The 22,703-nt window shown below is 42.5% G+C and overlaps 1 long non-coding RNA gene across 5 annotated transcripts in view; it reads left to right on the top strand.

The window, feature by feature from the left end:
- LOC125636788 (uncharacterized) overlaps positions 1-22,703 on the top strand; it is a 409,942-nt gene that overhangs the window by 50,831 nt on the left and 336,408 nt on the right. The window contains exon 1 of one of the 5 annotated variants that reach the window (XR_012668513.1): positions 9,675-9,909. The exons of 3 other annotated variants lie outside the window; for them this stretch is intronic. This is a non-coding gene — a long non-coding RNA (uncharacterized LOC125636788). Of the gene's footprint in view, positions 1-9,674; positions 9,910-17,405; positions 17,485-22,703 lie in introns of those variants that run through there. One more of the 5 variants, XR_012668516.1, reaches the window with a different exon arrangement.

The raw sequence follows: 22,703 nt of genomic DNA, 5'->3' as shown, positions 1-22,703 counted from the left end.
CTTTGCTATTGTATGGTGAAGACTCGGGCTCACTGGGAAACTTTTTTCCTATCCTATGAGAATTTGAGATTTTGAAAAATGTTCTAAACCCAAATTGGGACAAAGTTGAAACCTCAAATTTTTGTGACCCAACAAACAAAAATAATCAGTTCAGGTCAATTGAAGTGACATTTTTTAAATGTTTCATTTCAATTGAATGGTTTGTTTTTAAAAAAATTTCCTAGTATAAATTAGATAAAATTTCAAAAACAAGTCACTTTGAATCAAAATCCCATCCCAAACTTTTCACTTTGAAAATGTAGAAACCAGACATTTTGACAACTGTGAAACTCCTTTTGATATATTTTAAAGTTGGGAAATTTGTCTAAACTGACCCTGTCTCACTAACAGTTTTGGATTTGACAAATTTAGCACTTTTTGACCAAAAAAGTTTGTTGAAAAATTCTCCACCAGCTGTAGTGGTGACCTTTTACTCTTGAAGTCTGGGTTCAGATTCCATCTTAGATATATCTGAGAATGAGTTTGGTTATCTCACACCAGTTCCTATTGGATATTTGTCCATGTCATACACCATATAATTTGCCATTGTCCACTTACAGGGTGCATCATTTTTAAACAGCAAGAGTATTGTGGGTCAGGATTGAAGTGCACTGACAGAAGTCTATGGGATAGCTTGCACAATACCTGTAAAAAGAAAAGGAGGACTTGTGGCACCTCAGAGACTAACAAATTTATTCTCTAAGGTGCCACAAGTCCTCCTTTTTTTTTTTTTGCGGATACAGACTAACACAGCTGCTACTCTAATACCTGTAAACTTTAGCTAGTACTACTATGTTTTCAGGGGCATCAACTTCAAGTCACAATTACCCTGGAAGAGCCGTCAGGCTACTGGCTGTGTCTTTCTCAGTCTTTCCTGTGGCAGCTGTTCCACTTTATTAAAACACTTAAATATTAATTAGAGCAGGAACTGGAACCCAGGTGTCCCCCCTCCCAGATAAGCCCAAACCACTAACACTAAGTCCTAACCAGGCAATTGTGGGGTGGACCTCTGTTCTTTCCTGTTTAAACTGTTCCACTGTGTAGAAAATAGTTGAATAGTAACTGGCCCAAAGAAAGACAGTGAACATGACTCTGTAGCCTGATAGTTACTCACCTAAGTAGTGGGACACTGGGTTCAAGTACTTGCTCCAGAGTGAGATGCAATCTTGAGAAAAGAAAAGGAGTACTTGTGGCACCTTAGAGACTAACCAATTTATTTGAGCATAAGCTTTCGTGAGCTACAGCGCACTTCATCGGATGCATTCAGTGGAAAATACAGTGGGGAGATTTATATACACAGAGAACATGAAACAATGGGTGTTACCATACACACTGTAAGGAGAGTGATCAGGTAAGGTGAGCTATTACCAGCAGGAGAGCGGGGGCGGGGGGTGGAGAAAACTTTTGTAGTGATAATCAAGGCGGGCCATTTCCAGCGATTGACAAGAACGTCTGAGGAACAGCGGTGGGGGGGGAAGAGCGGGAAATAAATAAACGTGGGGAAATAGTTTTACTTTGTGTAGTGACCCATCCACTCCCAGTCTTTATTCAAGCCTAAGTTAATTGTATCCAGTTTGCAAATTAATTCCAATTCAGCAGTCTCTCGTTGGAGTGTGTTTTTGAAGGTTTTTTTTTTTTTTTTTAAGAATTGCCACTTTTAGGTCTGTAATCGAGTGACCAAAGTGATTGAAGTGTTCGCCAACTGGTTTTTGAATGTTACAATTCTTCATGTCTGATTTGGGTCCATTTATTCTTTTACGTAGAGACTGTCCAGTTTCACCAATGTACATGGCAGAGGGCATTGCTGGCACACGATAGCATATATCACATTGGTAGATGTGCAGGTGAACGAGCCTCTGATAGTGTGGCTGATGTGATTAGACCCTATGATGGTGTCCCCTGAATAGATATGTGGACACAGTTGGCAACGGGCTTTGTTGCAAGGATAGGTTCCTGGGTTAGTGGTTTTGTTGTGTGGTTGCTGGTGAGTATTTGCTTCAGGCTGGGGGGCTGTCTGTAAGCAAGGACTGGCCTGTCTCCCAAGATCTGTGAGAGTGATGGGTCATCCTTCAGGATAGGTTGTAGATCCTTGATGATGCGTTGGAGAGGTTTTAGTTGGGGGCTGAAGGTGATGGCTAGTGACATTCTGTTATTTTCTTTGTTGGGCCTGTCCTGTAGTAGGTAACTTCTGGGTACTCCTCTGGCTCTGTCAATCTGTTTCTTCACTTCAGCAGGTGGGTATTGTAGTTGTAAGAATACTTGATAGAGATGTTGTAGGTGTTTGTCTCTGTCTGAGGGGTTGGAGCAAATGCGGTTGTATCATAGAGCTTGGCTGTAGACAATGGATCGTGTGGTGTGGTCTGGATGAAAGCTGGAGGCACGTAGGTAGGCATAGTGGTCAGTAGGTTTCCGGTATAGGGTGGTGTTTATGTGACCATCACTTATTAGCACCGCAGTGTCCAGGAAGTGGATCTCTTGTGTGGACTTGAGTCTCCCCATCCCAGGTGAGTGCCCTAAATACTAGCTTTTAAGAGGTGCCACTTCTGTTTTGTGAGTGGTGTCTCATTTCCTTTGCATTTATTAAAACTACCTAATACAATCTTTCATTTGACCCAAAACAATTTTTTCCAACTTTTTCAATTGTTTGAAAATATTGTAGAACTTCCAGCAAACTGAAAAATCAGTTATTTACATTTCAAATATTTTATTTGATTTTTTTTAAAAGTCATGTAAATTCATTGTCACTAGCAAACTATTTGCCCAGCTCCATAAACTGTATGAATAAGAAAAGATGTTTTATAGATTTTTGTTTTATCTATGACAAATTAACGATCAAACAAATACTCTTTGGATCGACCTTTAATTTTTCTTTGGTGACTATTTGCATGTGAAAACTAATATTTCTACCTTTTGGGTTTTGCAAAAGAGTTGAAAATATTTTTTAAACTGTTGATTGGACTAATTCATGAAAATATAATCCCCACCTCTCATTTCATCAGTGTGAGACAGTTTCCTTCATTACTGTATTTCACTTGTTGCATAAGCATGTATTCCATGAGCTTCTAGCTAGAATGTAGATTTTTGACCTGAGGCTCTGTTATGTTCCATAATGTCAGTAAGGCTCCTGCACCTTAGCATTGTGTTTTTACTAAATATCCCTAGGAAACTTGTTCTGAGGAATGTTACAGAGTATATGAAATCATATTTAACTCAATCATTATTAGTCCCCGTTCCCTCCCCCCAATGGCCCAATGCAATAATCCACATTGTGGAGCAATTTCCCTGTAAAACTGCATTTTAAAAAAATGGAATTTGGGAATTTTAGGAATATAAAAGCCAGCGTTATAGTATCTACTCCCCCTCCCTTTTCTGTTTTTTTTTTTTTAATTTTTATTTCTACAACTTAATGGCAGCCAAACTAATTATATAAATAGTAGGGTTTTCTCCGCTCAAGGATCCTCTGTTTCTTTGATGCAGCTCTGAGATTCTCCTTCATGTCCTTCTCAATTTTAAACCCCAACCTTAAGATTCCATGTCCTAGCCAGTTACCCCACTCTTCACTAAAGCCCTGACCCTACAAGCAGAACTGCATAGGTGGGAGACAGTTGATTTTAATGGCACTCCAGTTGGACAAAGGATCTGCATTGTAACTTACTCAATTGGCATGTAAGCAGGACTTTTCTGATCATAGAATCATTGGACTGGAAGGGACCTCGAGAGGTCATTTAGTCCAGTCCCCTGCACTCATCGCAGGACCTGTGAATCTAGACCTATAATTTAGACCTGTGAATAGCAGGGGTTATGTGAACCAAAGTCTTCCCACAGGGCAATACAGAGCTCTGACTAGGCCAGTAGATCAGTTGTGCTTAAATTTAAAAGCACGGTTTGTGGCTAAGTTGTGAGACCTTAAACACCTTTTCAACCCATATGAATTTCATGGCTGTTACAATCCCCAGCAAAACAGGATTGATAAGGGAAACATAAATGCTGACACAACTTTAACTCTAATGGTATGAACTTCCCAACTAATAGAGTGTTTTATTTCATCCTTCACCAAGCCATTTCAATTAAGTGTTCTCTGATATATAAATTAGACAACACTATGATTTTATTCTTATTTGGCTGTAATGCCTGCATCTGGGGGATAAAAAATCCAAACGTAAGTAATACCAGAGTACTGAACATTTGGTTCATTGAGGCATTAAATGTTGAGTGACCTTCAAAGCTTTTTCATGTGGGAAAATTACACTTTGGTTTCTGTGCACATACATCAAGGGGAAATTAGTTGCTTATCTGGACTTCCTGGTGTAATCATCCAAATTAAATATTTGGCTATGCTTCTTTGGATGATAGCTGTCTTCCTCTTACTGTAATACAGTAGAATATATACTGAAACAGGAACACAGAGCATCTCCTTAGCTGTTGTAAATTGGTGTAGCTTCAGTGAAATAAACACAGATGCACTGATTCCCACCAGCTGAGGATCTGACACAAGAGCCTGAGGAGGAAGGAACTGGTCTTTGCAGTCACAGTTCAACTGTATCACCTATTTCTGCTTTACCATTGGCATCAAGCATCGATACCTCAAAGTCCAATAGAGTTTTGCTATGTTCTATGGAGCAAAAATAATTTTTTTCACAAGGAATTTAGGGGGTGCAGATTAATCTCTCAATATATTCTAATACACACATTTTTCACTGTTGACTGGAAAATAGAAAGAATGACTATACCTGTCTACAGCCATACTCAATTGTAAAGAGTGTTGGCTTCCAAGGCTTAGAGATATTGAGCCATACTAACGTATTAACTCCCAAGCAGAAAATTATTCTCCACTATTTCTGTATCTTGCATGGCCAATGCCATAATCAGCAAATGTGTTCACTGCAGTCTCCATGGGGTGAGTCCTTGACTGATTTGCTGGAGGAAAAGGAGGTCCTTGCCTCCTTTAGGGCAACCCCCGCTACACTACGTACTATAGGGGAAGTGGGGGAGAAGATGTACAGGGAAAAATCAGGAAGCCCATTCTTAGCTTAATAGGACTGGCAACAACAGCTACAGCAGGAGGAGCCTGAGCAAAAGTAAAGGCCAAGACGAGACACCAGATGCCATTATTATTCACCTTGGTTAACACAATGTGGGAAGGTGTGAGGGGGTCAAACTGATGGTCAGAGCAAAGTGGGATTTAGGGTTGATCCAGGAATTGTTCTTTGGGGGACAATTATTTGGTCTGACATGTAGCAGTGTAGGGTAGGCAGGGGGGCTGTGAAGCCTCAAAGGGGTAATCTGACCAGGAGGCCCGTAAATAAAGAGGTGGCTAAATTCATACCTACCTGTCAAGTTCAGGCCAACTGCACCTTTGTTTTCCCTCAGTGGTCCAGCAAGGGTACCAACTCCCAGGCTTCCTGCTCCCTAGCCATTGTCTGTCTTGAGTGGAGACCAGCATCTCTCTCTTCTGACTAGGGTATTTCCAGGCTGCAAAGTTCCCTGGCTTCACTGTGTTTGTTCTCAGCAGAGGCAGGTTCCCCCAAGAATGCCTACTTGCTCTCTTTAGAGGCTGATAACAGAGTGATTGCAAACCTACCTTTTTAAAAAAAACAAAACAAAAGCAGTACAGAGAGAACCTTAAAAACAATAAAAGAATCTACACACACATGCTAATAATCTTCCCAGAGATCAAACCAACCCTAAATTGGGCCCTGGCTGGAATAGTCCTTTCAGACCCCACCCAGGGGGGTTTCTTTTGTGATCACTAGTTCATCACTGCTTCAGCACAAAACAAGCACACCCATAACATGTTTTTTTTCACCTTTTATGCTGTTCATGGGTCTTTGATCTGGAGTTTCCACGACCAGGTAATTTTATTAAGATGATGTTGAAGTAAAAGAAAACGGTACAGAAGTTTCTGGTTATCAGGGAATAAGGTACAAATTATCAAGGGGTGCGAAATTCGGTTTAGGAACGGGTGGCGTACGGAATACATAATCTGCAGTCTCCCTGATTGGGGGTAAAACGTTAATGGGTCAAAGTATAGACATTGAGATATGGGGGTATGTTGTTCATATAATGGCTATGTTCAGGTGTGGAGTATAATGAGTGGATAGGATGATGATGGATTTACCGTCATTTGGTGAGATTTAATGTTCAGTGAGTTTAAGTTTCCTGTTCATATGGTCCAATGGAAAAAGTCTCTGGGTCCCTTTTTCATAGTTGATGCACGATGTCGTTCCGGCTCACACCTCCTGGTACTGACAGTAGCCAGTGATGTGTTTGATGTAGATGTCCCTGGACCATTGGATGGTGTCCGAGACCATGAGGCGCCGCATGAGCCGTGCGTAGCGTCGACCGATCCCACAGGTCTGCAGCACACGCTCGTTGCAGGGGTCCCAAGCGCCCAGGGCTCTGACGATCAGGGCATCCATCTGCACCTCGTGGCCCTTTGCTTTCAGGGTGTCGGCCAGGAGGGCGTATTTTTCCAGCTTACAAGCTTGGGCTTTGTGGAAAGCCGGGGTCCTGTTCCTGGAGACCATGACATCGACGAGGATGATCTTTTTCTGGGCCTCATCAGTGACTACCACATCAGGTCGCAACTGGCTGTCAGTCCCGGGAATGGCGCAGTTCACGGCGATCTCCCCCAGGCACAGTACAATGGCATTCACCAGGTGATTCTGGATGGCATTGTGGCACAGCTGCCAGGCTCTGGAGTGGGGCTTTCAGCTGCACAGGATGTGGGGAAGGGTCTCATTGGAGTAGCCGCACTTCCTGCAACGTTTGTCTTGGTTGGAGGGTGCTCTGCCGATCCGCTTCTTTGTCGTGTCATGGAGGGTGTTGGCCGCGATGTTCCTTACCATGGCGTCTGGACACATCAGCAGGTGGAAGGCGTGGGTGATCACCGCGATGTCATACAGATCGCCCATGCGGAGGACGTTGGCACCGTCGTGCCTGTGGGCGATGTAGACCAGCTCGTTTCTGACTCTCTGGGGAAGGAACAGCTACTTCTTCACCAGCTGCCTGACAATCTTGTCTGCCTTGTTGACGGTGGCCTCGTTGCCTTCGCCACGGTGGATCCCCTTAGGACTAATGAGATGCGGGGGATCAGGAAGGTGTTCAGGGCGTTTATCTTCTGCCACGGTGCTAGCAGGGAGGCGGCGATCTTGGCGGCATCCTGCAAGATCTCCTGGATGGTGTCCTCGGGTGTCTGCCAGACACGGAAACCCGTCGGCGTGCCGAGGTGCTGGTACGCCTGCCCCTCTGCCAGGGGGATGATGGGCTCGTCCTGGATCTGGAACCCCGTCGTCTGCACCGAGTCCTTTTTGCTGTCGTCCATGTGGAGAGTTAAGCACTTGTTTGCATTGAAGCGGAGCCCCATTCAGTCAGCAGCTCAACTGGTGGCATCTAGCATACGTCGGAGGCTCTCTGGGTCGTCCGCAGTCAGGACCAGGTCATCCGTGTAAGCCAGGATGCTCACCCTCTCACCGTGGAGGTTGAAGCCATCTGTGCCATTGGAGATCGCTCGCAGCAACGGCTCCATGGCGAGGTTTAAGATGATGAGGCTGAGGGGACAGCCCTGCTTAACTCCACTCCGGATTGGGATCTTGGCGGTCTCCCCTTCGACCGAGTGAATGGTGGTGCTGCATCCCTCGTACACCTCCCGGATCACACAAAGGAAGTTCTCTGGCATCCCAAACTCCTGGAGCGTAGCAAAGATGTGGTGGTGGGGCATGGACCCAAAGGCGTTAGCCAGGTCGAGCCACGCTATCGTGCACTGCCTCCGCGCCCTTCTGGAGTTTCCAGGACCAGGTAATTAGTACACTATATGTTTTTCCTCCCCAGGGCATAGTTTCAAAAGGGTGGAGTCAAAGTGGTCATTTGTATTTTCCCTACCTTCAACTACTTCCCAGGAAATTCTCTGCCAAGGTATTGTTCCAAAAAGTCCTTTTAAGTTCCTAATACCTTCCACAGATTGTAAATTCTCTAGGAAGATGACTAGTGCATATATAAAATTCCATAATAACACATTCACAACTGCAATTTTACTATAATTGACCCCAAGGTTACTAAACTTAATTCAATAAGTTCATTAGGATATTGAGTGTCTGTCATAGTAACCAAGGAACTTTGGTGATTCTTCATTGGTGCATATCATATTGAGCATCAGAGTTACTCAGGGAGAATGGGGTATACCTGATAGGGCTCAGGGAGCGGATATAATTTTGTCTGGTATTAAGGAAGGAATCAGTGAATATTTGGGAACTCTGGGGTGGGATGAAGGGGAAGCCAGCCAAGCCTAATTATTGGTGCCTACTTGTGACAGGTGTCCAGTGCATGTGCATATTATGGAAAGGATGCAGTTATTCGATAAAATGGATTGGAAAGGGATTTGAAAGAGTGTCCCAGAAGGGAGCTGATCAAGAAAGTTTGGGGGCTCTTACATCTGTTACAGAAGGGAGCTGACTGCCCTTCCTCCCACCTCCCCAGTCCTGCATGCACACACCCCCACATGGGATCTGAGGAAGTGGGTTTTGGGCTTCTCTATCTGGAACAGTGGAGAGCCAACCCCCCTCCTTTTATAGCCCTCATTCGCCTCATGTAAAGGGAGGTCAGTGGGGGTCCCAGGAGCTGGATAGCTGGGACCAGTTTGGAGAACATATGCAAATGATTAAGGAAGAAGCACTGTGCAACTTATTCCTGGGTACTCCAGGTGAATAAAGTTGGCCTAATTGAACCACATTCATTGCCTACTGTCTGTCTTCTCGCATGGCCAGACAAATGAGAGATGCACTCGTAGTCCATCAGTGAAGTCCTATTTCCTCCCAGTATCTGGATAAGCAGTCAAACAGATTGCTTGAAGTTTGTCTTGTATACTATTAGGGAAATATATGCAAAGGGGTGAGTATTTCTCATACTGCTTCAGAATGTTGATCAACATTTCAGTCACTGCAACCGTAAGAAAAGACACTGACCGTGCATGTGCATGCACACGTGTGCAGTCCAAGTAACACATTATCTACAAAAAACACACTGAGAACATTCAAAGTCAGCAATAAGGTCTGGTTAATGTTTGGATCACCTCCGAGCTTCCCTCATGTGTGGCCTCCTGAATGTGGACAATAGCAGCAGTGTAATAAGAGCACAGAGGGAGTTCTAGTCTCATTCGTATATTGCTTCAGACGCCGTATTAATTTGATCCTGTGTGGTCTTTGTGATAATATCCATAAGGTGGTGACCATATTAGCTGCATAATTCAGGCTTTGCACCCATTTTTACCACTTGATGAAAGGTCTCACCAGAGTCCAAAAAAAGAGGAAAGATCTTCCACTTCACCAGTTTTGTCAGGATTTACAAACCATCTGTATTTCTGTTGAACTTATTCTTGATTCAGAAAGTAAAATGTCTTGTGTGTCACACTGGATATGTGTGTCGTGTGGGGTTGTTATACCAATAAAATAAAAACCAGCAGGATCTTATTAAAGGGGGAAAGGCAAAATGCCACATTTATTGTGAATACAGAAAGAATCATAGTAAGCAGTTAGTTATAGCTATAACATTCCATTCAATCTCATCTTTATTCACAATTCATTCATACACACACACAGGAGTTCTGCAAGGTTATCATCATAGTTACCAGCTGTCATAAATATAAAGGGAAGGGCAAACCCCTTTGAAATCCCTCCTGGCCAGGGGAAAGCTCCTCTCACCTGTAAAGGGTTAAGAAGCTAAAGGTAACCTCGCTGGCACCTGACCAAAATGACCAATGAGGAGACAAGATACTTTCAAAAGCTGGGAGGAGGGAGAGAAACAAAGGGTCTGTGTGTCTGTCTATATGCTGGTTTCTGCCGGGGATAGACCAGGAATGGAGTCTTAGAACTTTTAGTAAGTAATCTAGCTAGGTATGTGTTAGATTATGATTTCTTTAAATGGCTGAGAAAAGAATTGTGCTGAATAGAATAACTATTTCTGTCTGTGTATCTTTTTTGTAACTTAAGGTTTTGCCTAGAGGGGTTCTCTATGTTTTTGAATCTAATTACCCTGTAAGATATCTACCATCCTGATTTTACAGGGGGGATTTCTTTATTTCTATTTACTTCTATTTTTATTAAAAGTCTTCTTGTAAGAAAACTGAATGCTTTTTCATTGTTCTCAGATCCAAGAGTTTGGGTCTGTGGTCACCTATGCAAATTGGTGAGGCTTTTTATCCAACATTTCCCAGGAAAGGGGGGGTGCAAGTGTTGGGAGGATTGTTCATTGTTCTTAAGATCCAAGGGTCTGGGTCTGTAGTCACCTAGGCAAATTGGTGAGGCTTTTTACCAAACCTTGTCCAGGAAGTGGGGTGCAAGGTTTTGGGAAGTATTTTGGGGGGAAAGACTTGTCCAAACAGCTCTTCCCCAGTAACCAGTATTAGTTTGGTGGTGGTAGCGGCCAATCCAAGGACAACGGGTGGAATATTTTGTACCTTGGGGAAGTTTTGACCTAAGCTGGTAAAGATAAGCTTAGGAGGTTTTTCATGCAGGTCCCCACATCTGTACCCTAGAGTTCAGAGTGGGGGAGGAACCTTGACACCAGCCTTAGAGTTGCTCGTGCCAAGCCACTGGCCAGGTGGCCTGGACACGAGGAGGGAGCAGGGCCTTGTCAGATGCTCATCTGATGCTCCAGGAAGTTGGTTTGCAGAATCAGACCCCAAAGTTCTCAGTTTCTACAGTCCATTTTTATAGGAATTTATTCCTATACCAGTCTATGGGAATTGCTTCATCATGCTGTTGCTGAATCAATCAGCAGATGTCATATTCCTGATGGCTCCGTGTTGCCAGATGTTATCTTGTTCTTCAGTTCTCCCATCCTTGAGACTGTTGGGTAGATTCCAGTCTGCCCTCCGGGGGTCCTCTGGTTGTTTCCACTTGATGCCTTCTTTGGCTGATGGATACTGGATTCTTAGGCTGGCACTTCCCTGATCATTCATTTATTATCCACACCAAGCATCCATCCACATACATCCTCTATCTCTATTTTAATCACGATTGTTAACAAAGTGAGATAAATACTACAAAAGGGCGGGGAGTCTCTGTGTGTTGTTTCTGTTTTTACAAAGTATTGCTTTGAGAGCAGACTCTGTTTTAGGATGTACTAACACAATTAGCAGCCAAAAACCAAGAGACCTCCCTCTTAATTCGTAATACCCTGGAATTTAAACTATGGGGAATCAAACTCATTTGTGATTTTAATACAGAACTTCTTTAATATGATCCAACAGGGTTGGGGACATATACTTCAGTGGTCAGAATGAGGCACTGTAGTGGGAGAACTGTTTTCTGCTATACCTTTAACCTATTTACTTACACACACACACACACACACACACACGTTGAGACAAACTATCAAACTGAGGTTAAGTTCAGACCTCCATCATGTTCATGCAGCAGAAGTAATATATTTATTACTATTTTTACCACTAATGTTGTTCTGCTGTGTCAGGGTGAGGGGAGCAGTATGGACTGTCCAGTCAGGTCAATCCATGATCCTTACCTGCCATAGGGCTCTAGTCAGTGAGTGGACCATCCACTCCAATGTGGGGTATTTGGAGACGGTCTTGAAGTGTACAGGACAGGAAGGTGACCTAGTATCTGTGGAATGGCTTTGCGGTTGCTCTTTCCTCTAAGGGAGGATTCCATTCCCTGGAATACCTGCAAAACCTCTCTTTACACAACCCATTTCAGGATAAAGATTCAGCAGGATTTAACACTATGTAAACAATAACACATTCCAGATCTCTGAATGTGTCACAGAGGAAACTACTGGGTGTTGAGTTCTTCTGAAAGACTAGCCTTTATTTAGGTGCCTAAATGGAAGCTGAGGTCTTCTGAAAATCTGATCCCAGTGATGAGTGCTGGCCTTCAGTTCTTTTGAAAATCTGATCAGAATATATACCTCATTTCTGTGACACATTGGAGAAGTGCTGATGGACTCAATGGTGGGAATGAATTATTGCACACACAGTGTTCTCTTACAATTAAATTAGAAGTGTGTGTGTGTGTGTGTGTGTGTGTGTGTGTGTGTGTGTGTGTAAAAACATAAACCATATAGCTATTTATATTCATTTTAATGTTCATCAACCATGACCTCTTCCCCTGGGATGGATGTAAAGTGTGTTGAGGACTAAGTTGCTATGCTGGTTCTACACCTTTCAGGAGTTCCTGGATGGCTGGCTTTCTATCCTTATCCACCACTGGAGCAGTGCATGGGGGTTGGATTGGAGCTGAGAATCTGGTCCACTATTTTAGTGGCAAAACAATGGTATCACAGCCAACACAGACCTTCCATAAATTTTGTCCACAGCTAATATGTACTTGTGACTACCAGTATACACTGTTTTAAGGTCTGATTTTGTGCCATTTGGTTCATATGCTAAAATCACAAGCAGCTTTACTAAAAGGCTGAAGAGATAATCCTAGAAATGTAGAGTTAGAAGGTACCTCAAGAAGTCATCTAGTCTGTTTTCCCATCTAACTCTCCCAATGCTGATATAGAATTATACCTAGACAAACACCTGTCAGATCATTTAACCTGTCTTAAACCTTAAATGAAGGGGATTCCAGAGCCTCCCCTGGTAACCTGTTCTATTGCTTAACTATTCTTATAGCTAGAATTTTCTTCCTGAAATCCCACTGAAATCTTACTGCAAATTACTACCCTCAGCGTGGACACGGAGAACAATTGATCACTACTTCTTTGACAACCTTTTACATATTTGAAGACTTATCGTGTCTGCTATCTGATTTATCTTTTTTCAACAGAACCATTGATAACTACTCTTTTGAGTATGATTTTTTCAACCAGTTGTGCACCCAGTTCCAATCAGCTGAGCACCCATAATGGGACAAAAGCATCTTGTTGCTAGCTGTATCTGCTCAAAGGACTGTCAGCCAGTATTTAAATCACACATGTTTATTATGGGCCTATTAAGGTTGCCTGACACTTCCTATTATAAGAACCTGTCTTTGGTGGCTTATAACTTTGCCAAATTTTAGCTGATTGTGCATATAAAATATCAGCCTAATGTCTGCATCAGGTTCAATCATTTTGAAAAATTTCAGGCATTATGGTTTGACCACTTCTGAGAATGAGAACAGTGAATAATACATTGTTTTGCCCACATTAAAATTCTGGTGACCTTTTCTTTGAGATGCTCTAGTAGCCCCATGCTTTGGAGCAGGGAGTCAAAATTTGGCAAGGGGTAGTCTTTGTCAGGGATGTGCAAATCCACCTAAATTTGACTCCGTTATGAGCCTTTGAAAAATCACAGGTCGCACTTACTCAATAGAGACTTGCTTGAGCTTCTTAGCTAAAATCCCTGAAGATTCCATTGGCACTACACATGCTCCCAGCTAGGGCAGAGCAAAGCTTTCCTGGCAGCTACAGCTCCGGGGTGCTTTAGGCTCTGCCAGGGCCATGCTCCAGAACTGAGAGCAGGGTAGTTTCCTTTCTTCTTCAGTCAGGGTATATGTCAAGGCTGATTCCCTACTCTGGCACTTTGAGTGCAAAAGGTGGGGGCCCTGAAAGATTCTAAAAATGCTCCAGAACTGAGAGCAGGGTAGTTTCCTTTCTTCTTCTGTCAGGGTATATGTCAAGGCTGATTCCCTACTCTGGCACTTTGAGTGCAAAAGGTGGGGGCCCTGAAAGATTCTAAAAATGCTCCAGAACTGAGAGCAGGGTAGTTTCCTTTCTTCTTCTGTCAGGGTATATGTCAAGGCTGATTCCCTACTCTGGCACTTTGAGTGCAAAAGGTGGGGGCCCTGAAAGATTCTAAAAACTCCCAAGGTTACAGCTTCTCTCTGACCTTGGATGGGTAGATGCTGCCACCAAGTGCAAAAACACCCCTTTTGACCCAGGAAGGCGCATTTGAGAATTCCTCCCTGTGGAGTACCCTCAAGCCCTTTCACCCCTCCCCTCCTCTCCCCCCGGGGAAGAGCTGAGAGAGAAAAAAAAGGAAATCAGCTGTTGCCACCAGCTAATTAAACAACATGCACAAACCAATTAGGATACAAAAAAACCCAATCCTGTTCTTAAAGGTAATTTTTATTAAAAACAAAGAAATACATCTGGAACTTAGGCTATTGTTAGATTTAAAAAGAGCAAATATAATAATTAAGCATCAATAATGGTTTTTTTGAGGTCCAGTTTAAAGGTTACAAGCAAAACAAAAGCACCTGAGTTAGCGCAGAGGAGTCCACAAGCCATAAAGAAATAAGAGATAAACCTAATCGCGTCATCTTAGACATTCCCATATCTACTTACATATCTGGGGGTTTCAAATAAGTAGTTTCTATGTATGATCTGATGGTTTTTCTTGCATGGTTTAAAGCTTCTTACAGCACAGTTCAGCCCTGTTCCTGCTCTGTGTCTTCTCTCTCTCCAGAGAACAACAGACAGACAGACAAAGGGAAAGTTTTTTCCCAATTTTAAAAAGTTCTAGCCCTCCTATTTCCTCTTTTGGTCAGGTGCCCACTCCCTTCCTTTTACCTATGGGCTTTTGTAACCCTTTACAGGTAAAGCAAGTAGAGCACAGCTACTAACATGGATCTTATGGGAACTGGCTGGCTGGGTGTCCATAAAAGGTAGCTCCCCCCCTTCATTTATCACAATATGTCTATGCTGCAACCCCCTTTTCTTTCTCTCCCCCTCAAAAAAGCCCCCCACAGCAGTGGGTCTCAGAGCCCAGGTCAACTGACTTGGGCTTGTGTTACGAGGTTAAAAATAGCATGTAAAATTTCCACTTGTGCTGCAGCCTGAGCTCTGAGACCCTCCCTCCCTCACTGGGTTTCATAGCCTGGTTCAAGGCTAAGTAGGAATGGCTAATGGCTATTTTTAGCCCCATTGTGTTAACCTGGGCTCTGAGACTCACTGTCTTCTCACCCAAACCCCCTCAGTGTGGACATACCCTCAATGATCTCCCTGCTGGTGCTGAAGCACGTGCTGCATCATTTGAATGCAGGCCAGAGAGTAAAACTTGGGGAGTGGGTGGGAATAGGCAGAAGAAGCTGTACCCTGTCTCATTTGTTGCAAAAATTGAAAGGCCTCCAGTGAATGAGGCAGGGGATTCAGAAAGAGAAGAAGGCCTCATACTTAAGGCAGTTCAATGATGCCCTAGGAAATTGAATTCCATCCCTGCCTCAGCCACATAGTTCCTTTATGCTGTGTTCTTGTAACCCTGATGGTCCCAGGCAATGTTCCCTCTAATTTTTGACAAAAAATTTTTGACAAAAAAAATTTTCTTCTGTGCAAATTGTTGTGCTTCTGTGCAAATTTTTGTGCGCACGGTGTTTTGCCATGTGCGCGGGGTATAGGATCTGTGTGCGCACGCACACAGCTTAGAGGGAACAGTGGTCCCAGGATATTAGAGAGACAAGGTGGGTGAGGTAATATCTTTTATTGGACCAACTTCTGTTGGTGAGAGAGACAAGCTTTTGAGTTGACACAGAGCTCGTCTTGAGGTCTGAGAAACAAAGGCTATGTCTACATCAGCACTTTTGTCAGTGTAAGTTGTCAGTCAAGGGACGTGTTTTTCACACACCTGACCGACAAAAGTTTTACTGACAGAAGTTTCACGAACAAAAGCACCAGTGTGGACAGTGCTATGTTGGTGGGAGATGCTACTGCCGCTCATTGCGGGTGGTTTAATTACGCCGGCAGGAGAGCTCTCTCCTGTCCGCTTAGAAGCAGCTACATGGGAGACATTACAGCAGCGCAGCTGTGCTGCAGTAGGGTCTGTAGTGTAGACATAGCCTAACTAGTGTCACTGCTAAATACAAGATTTGAACAGATTGTTTAATGTGAGTTGTTAACACATATTTCAGGGGACCATTCAAGGTGAAGTGGCCCATTAACACCCCTCCAGTCATAAGGCGCAAAGGAAGGGTGGAATGGAAAGCAGCTGGGGGGAGTTGTAAATCGGTTACCTATTACGGTTTATTACAACAAATCCAATGCCTCTCTTTAGTCCATGATTTTTAGTGTCTAGAAAAGTTATGAATTTAAGCTCCCAGGCTTGTCTTTTGAATGTGTTGTGCAGGTTTCCTTTGAGAGTGAGAATTGTAGATATAGAGTTCAGAGTAGCAGCCGTGTTAGTCTGTGTTCGCAAAAAGAAAAGGAGTACTTGTGGTACCTTAGAGACTAATGCTCAAATAAATTGGTTAGTCTCTAAGGTGCCATAAGTACTTCTTTTCTTTTTGCAGATATAGAGTGATTGTTTTGTGAAAAATGTTCACTCACAGATGATTTTGTCTTATTTTCCTGTGTGAATTCATTAGAGAGCATAGTGTTTACCTGGTTTCAGACACATAGTTGATACTGGGGCATTTAGTGCAATGGATGGGGTATACCACATGTTGTGATAGTTATGTGTAGGACCTAGGGATCTTGAAAAGTGTTGTGGGGGGTGTTGATCATTGTAGCACTGCAGTTTTTGTATCTGTTCTGGCAGGGTCTGGTCTGCTTTGTGTTGGTGTCCTGGTCTATGAGGAGCTTGTTTCTGATGTTGAGCTAGGGTGTCTTATTTCCCCCCCCCCCTTTATTTTTTGAAGGCCAGAAGTGGGGGTTTAGAAAAGATTTATTTCAGGATGGGATCCCCATCGAGTATGGCTTGAAGTTTTTTGGGGATCCAGTGTGGGGTGGTAGGTGACAACCCTTGAAATGTGTTAACTACTTATGCTGAACAATCTGTTCAAATCTTATATTTAGTAGTAACTCTTTGTTAGTTTTCCAGACCTGAAGAAGAGCTTGGTTGAAGCTCAAAAGCCTGTTTGTCTCTCACCAACAGAAGTTGGACCAACGCATGGGGTTGCATCCCTGACCACCTTGACCCCTGTCCTCTATGACTTTATTTAATTCTTATTTGAACCCTGCTATAGTTTGGTCTTCACAAAATCCCCTGGTAACAAGTTCCACAGGCTGACTGTGCACTGTGTGAGGAAATACTTCCTTTTGGTTGTTTTAAACCTGCTACCTATTAATTTAATTGGGTGACCCCTATTTCTTGTGTTATGTGAATGTGGTAAATAACACTTCCTTATTCGCTTTCTCTACCCTATTCATGATTTTATAGGTCTCTATCATATCCTCTCTTTTTCCAAGCTGAAAAGTCCCAGTACTTTAAATCTCTCCTCATACAGAAGCTGTTCCATACCCGTACTCATTTTTGTTGCCCTTTTCTGTACCTTTTCCAATTCTAATATATCTTTTTTTGAGATGGGATAACCAGAATTGCATGCAGTATTCAAGGTGTGGGCATACCATTCCTGTCTAATGCCAAGCCAATCATTTAAACCAAATTTTTGTGGGTGGTCACTAATTGTGTGCTCTTCATTTTCTGGGTGCCTGCCTTGAGACCCTGGTGCTTGAACTACAGAAATACTGAGTGCTCACAGCTGCAAGTGCAGTCTCTGATGCTATATAAGGGTAAGTAACTGGAAAAAATCCAGTCAGTCATCTCAATCAGGCACTCAAAATTACTGGATACTTTTTACCTTAATATCTCTGTTGCTCAATTCCTCTCCTGTTATCATCATCCTAATTTTACCCATCTCAGAGGAGCGCTTTGAAAATAAATTCATTGACATGTGTGAAGAACTCAAATAGTAGAGTGATGAGAGACCTAGAAAAGCCATGAAGAAATTAATACGTCTGTCTTCAGAGCAGGGTTTGAATAGTGTGCAGCAAATAAGGCATAGGGCCATACATTGAACAATGAGAAGAAAACACAATATTGAATAGCTGTTCATTAATTGAGCACTGAAAGAGCCAGGTGTTCCGTGGAAAAAAAATAGGATGTGATTATGTCATTAACAACTATCATAATGCATATGCACAAAGGGACTAAATTAAAGTTGCACAGACAACCTTAATTCTGACATTTCCTAACTTGGGTGCTTGACTTCACAACCTTAATGTTCTTTTAACATAGTTGTGTGTGTGTGTATAGAGAGAGCGTATACAGAAAAGTATGTGTGTATAATTTTAGACAGTTATTTTTAATTTTCTGCTGTAGTTTGCTGCCAAACTAAGTTATTTTTGCATATTTTACATCTGTTTTTATACCTACATGTTAGACTTCGACATGGAAAATTAACACTGACATTTTCTTCTATACAGGCACAAAATCTTAAGTGGGGGGGGGGGGGGGGGCGGGAAACAAAGTTACTGCATCACCTACTTTGCCATGCAAAGAAACACTAAAGCTGATGATGGAGACAATGACAAACAAATTCACAGCCCTGAAGTAATAAACAAGTTACTGTGCTTTGCTTTGACCTATAGGTATCAATTACACATTAAAGATAAATAGCCATTACCAACCAGCTGGCAAAACATCTGTGAGACAGACATCAATTTCAGTAGAACTGAAGATGTAAGTCAGTCCTGTAGCTTGATTTCTGATGCCTTTCAAATCAGCTGGGATGCTTCTGATAAAGCACTGGATTATATTCACTGATATCACCTATTGAATCTAAGTATAACCCATTTAAAAGAAGCTCTTTGCCCTTGCTTGGATTATCAAAAATAATATGGCACATAAAGATTTTGCTTTTTGTCAGCAGTGAGTGAATAGGTTAATGATGGGTCTTACTACAGATAACTTCTTATTCAATTCCTCTTTATTTCAGGTCGATAACGTTAGTTTGCCAAAAGAAAAGATGCAGAGATCTAAAGGTCTGCTTACTAAATTTAGAAAGTGCTTTAAATATAGAATGGAGAAAACACACACTGATGTCAGATCACACAGCTTTAGGTGTCCACAGAGCTGAAAGGATTAATAGTGCTTTTGCTGTATGTATGTTACTTCATTGAATGCAACTTGGATCTATAACACAAAACAAAAATGGATATCCTGCATACCATACATGCATGATCAAGGAAAGTACAGTAAGATTTGGGCCATGTCCAGCACAAGTGACCACTCTCCCTACAATGTGCATGGTAATCAAGGTGGGCCATGTCCAGCACAAATCCAGGCTTTCTCACCCCCCCCTTTTGTTTTTCAAGGTAGCCTATTTCCCCTTGTTTTTTCCTACCCCCCCCCCCAGATGTTCTGGTTAAACTTGGATTTAAACTTGGAGAGTGGTCAGTTTGGATGAGCTATTGCCAGCAGGAGAGTGAGTTTGTGTGTGTGTGTGTGTCCCCGGGAAAAAAATGGGGGGGGGGGGTGAGAGAGCCTGGATTTGTGCTGGACATGGCCCACCTTGATTACCATGCACATTGTAGGGAGAGTGGTCACTTTGGATGAGCTATTACCAGCAGGAGAGTGAGTTTGTGTGTGTGTGTGTTTTTTGGAGGGGGGTGAGGGGGTGAGAGAACCTGGATTTGTGCTGGAAATGGCCCACCTTGATTATCATGCACATTGTGTTGAGAGTTGTCACTTTGGATGGGCTATTACCAGCAGGAGAGTGAGTTTGTGTGTGTGGGGGGGTGGAGGGTGAGAAAACCTGGATTTGTGCTGGAAATGGCCCTACTTGATGATCACTTTAGATAAGCTATTACCAGCAGGACAGTGGGGTGGGAGGAGGTATTGTTTCATGATCTCTGTGTGTATATAAAGTCTGCTGCAGTTTCCACGGTATGCATCCGATGAAGTGAGCTGTAGCTCACAAAAGCTCATGCTCAAATAAATTGGTTAGTCTCTAAGGTGCCACAAGTACTCCTTTTCTTTTTGTGAATACAGACTAACACGGCTGTTACTCTGAAACCTAAGATTTAGTGAAAATCAGTGCTCTGCCTAGTAACATGAGAACATGACAGACTCTGCAAGCAGTAGAATCCACATTCAGTTTTCAGTTTATGTAATTGCTCCTTGTAGGTGATTATTTAATAGGCATCGTATGTCTCCTTTCTCGCTTTTTTTTTTCCTGTACAACATGGCAACATGAGAAATTAATGAAATCAAGTTAGCTTAACTTAGTTTTTGGACAGCAAGTGTAAAATTAACGAGGAGTCCTTGTGGCACCTTAGAGACTAACAAATTTATCTGGACATAAGCTTTCTTGGGCTAAGACCCACTTCATCAGATGCATCGAGTGAAAAATACAGTAAACAGTATATATATTACAGCACATGAAAAGATGGGAGTTGCCTTACCAAGTGGGCAGTCAGTGTTAACAAGGCCACTTCAACCAAGGTGGAAGTGGCCTATTCTTAACAGTTGACAAGAAGGGCTGAATGTCAACAGAGGGCAAATTACTTTTTGTAGTCACCCAGCCACTCCCAGTCTTTATTCAGGCAAGTTTACAAATTGTTACACCTGACCGACTACCTTGTCAACAGAAACACGCCAAACTTGCTTGGTGCAATTACTTTGAGCATTCCCAATTTTTACACACACATGCTGCTTTCTTAATGGCTGATGGATCCCAACAATCGGAGTTAATGACAGCTGAATAACCAGTATTTTAAGGGGAATTTGGATTGAAACAATTTCATTTTCATCCCATCTATAATAGATTAGGAACACAACTCACTTTGGCATAGGATGGGGTCAGGGACAAAGATCATGGGGATTATGAGCATATTTTCACAGTACATCTTGTTTGATGTACTTTTTGGCTTTAAAGGGGAAAACTAACATCTTCTAATTCATGAGTAGCTATTTTTTTCAGGATTTTTCATTTTTTATGTTCTTCTTGAGACACAGGTATTCATAGAAATCACCCAGGCAGGCATTATTTTTTCTTTTTTTTTAATGGAGCATAATCCAACAGGATACTTGTGCTCCCATTGCCAATGCAGGAAAGCCTAGTAGATTTATAGGGTCTGAGGGAGTCACCACTCAGAAAGGCTGGGACCAGATCTCCAAAAATGTTTGCAGTTATTAGGCCATCTTATTGCAACTAATTATCCCCCAGGTTTTTCAGAAAACTTCAGAGCAATAATTATAACCCTTGCCAGAACAAATGCCTGCTATGATCATTCTACCCAAATATTAATATTTTTAAAGCTCTTCAAGTTTGGAACAGTCAGTTCAGTTTTCCACCTTCTGCCTGCCACCCCCTTTAAGTCTCTGACATGCTTTCTGCCTATTTACCAGAAAGACAAGGTGGGTGGGGTAACACCTTTTATTGGATCAACTTCTGTTGGTAGAAGAGGCAAGCTTTTGACTGCCAGAGCTTTTTAATTTTTTTTTTTTTTTTGCCTGTCAGCAGCTCAAAAGTTTGCTTCTCCCACCTTGTCTCTCTAATTTCATAGGCCTACTATGGCTACAATGGTGAAAACAACAGTGAAAGATATCATCCTAATTTACCAAGCAATTTTATGATTTTACAAATTTTTAAGCGGCTTTTTCCCTACTTATTTTATTTTTCTTATTGTACAGAATTGTTCATTTTGGCTCTCTTTACGTTTATATGGTAGATACCGGTTTTCCTGCTTCTCCATCTGGCTGCTTTGTTCTTTGAGAGCCTAATCTAGAGCTAGATCATGAGATCACTGTATGCCCAGAGTAAAGGCCAGAGTGTTAATTTGCCACTGTTGAAGCAGCCCCGGAAGGGAGTCTGGCTCCGAGTTGATTAAATCTCCCTTCTGGTTCCCCCCTGCTGGTCTGGGGAGGGAGTAAACCGCCTTAGGTCTATATACCCACCACAACTCACACTGCCTGATGTGCCAAGATCAGCTATACAGCCCTGTGTAGTGGTGGGACAGAAAGTTAAGGCCAGTTCTGCCCCCTCCAGTCCATTTGTGGCAGGGGGGATAAGAAATAACAGCTTGACACAGCCTACTTCAACTGCCATACTGCTACCCAGGGTGCCTGTACCCCTTTACATCCCTGCATTGCCATTGTCCAGAGTTGCCTATATTGCCATAGTCCATCTTAGGTTATATTAAAGCAAAATTACAGAAAGACTTCATGGTAACTTGTTGGGGATGTGTGTAGGTTATGGCCTAGCCCTATATGGAGGCCCAAGGAGGGAAGCAGAGAAAAAACAAGAAAATATCTTCACCTTTCACCCCTGGGCAGAGACCTAGCATATTCTAGAGCCTTATCCTGTTGGTGAATGAGGACTCAGGATCCACTGCTAGAACCTGATTCTGATTACAAGTACACCTGTCATAAATATAAAGGGAAGGGTAAACCCCTTTGAAATCCCTCCTGGCCAGGGGAAAGCTCCTCTCACCTGTAAAGGGTTAAGAAGCTAAAGGTAACCTTGCTGGCACCTGACCAAAATGACCAATGAGGAGACAAGATACTTTCAAAAGCTGGGAGGAGGGAGACAAACAAAGGGTTTGTGTCTGTCTGTGTGCTGCTCTTGCCAGAGACAGAACAGGAATGGAGTCTTAGAACTTTTAGTAAGTAATCTAGCTAGGTATGTGTTAGATTATGATTTCTTTAAATGGCTGAGAAAAGAATTGTGCTGAATAGAATAACTATTTCTGTCTGTATATCTTTTTTGTAACTTAAGGTTTTGCCTAGAGGGGTTCTCTATGTTTTGAATCTAATTACCCTGTAAGATATCTACCATCCTGATTTTACAGGGGGGATTTCTTTATTTCTATTTACTTCTATTTTTTATTAAAAGTCTTCTTGTAAAAACTGAATGCTTTTTCATTGTTCTCAGATCCAAGGGTTTGGGTCTGTGGTCACCTATGCAAATTGGTGAGGCTTTTTATCCAACATTTCCCAGGAAAGGGGG

The sequence above is a fragment of the Caretta caretta genome, chromosome 5, assembly GCF_965140235.1.
Source record: "Caretta caretta isolate rCarCar2 chromosome 5, rCarCar1.hap1, whole genome shotgun sequence".
Taxonomy (NCBI): domain Eukaryota; kingdom Metazoa; phylum Chordata; order Testudines; family Cheloniidae; genus Caretta; species Caretta caretta.
Note: the sequence above shows the minus strand (reverse complement) of the source record. Positions and strands in the feature narration are given on the sequence as shown.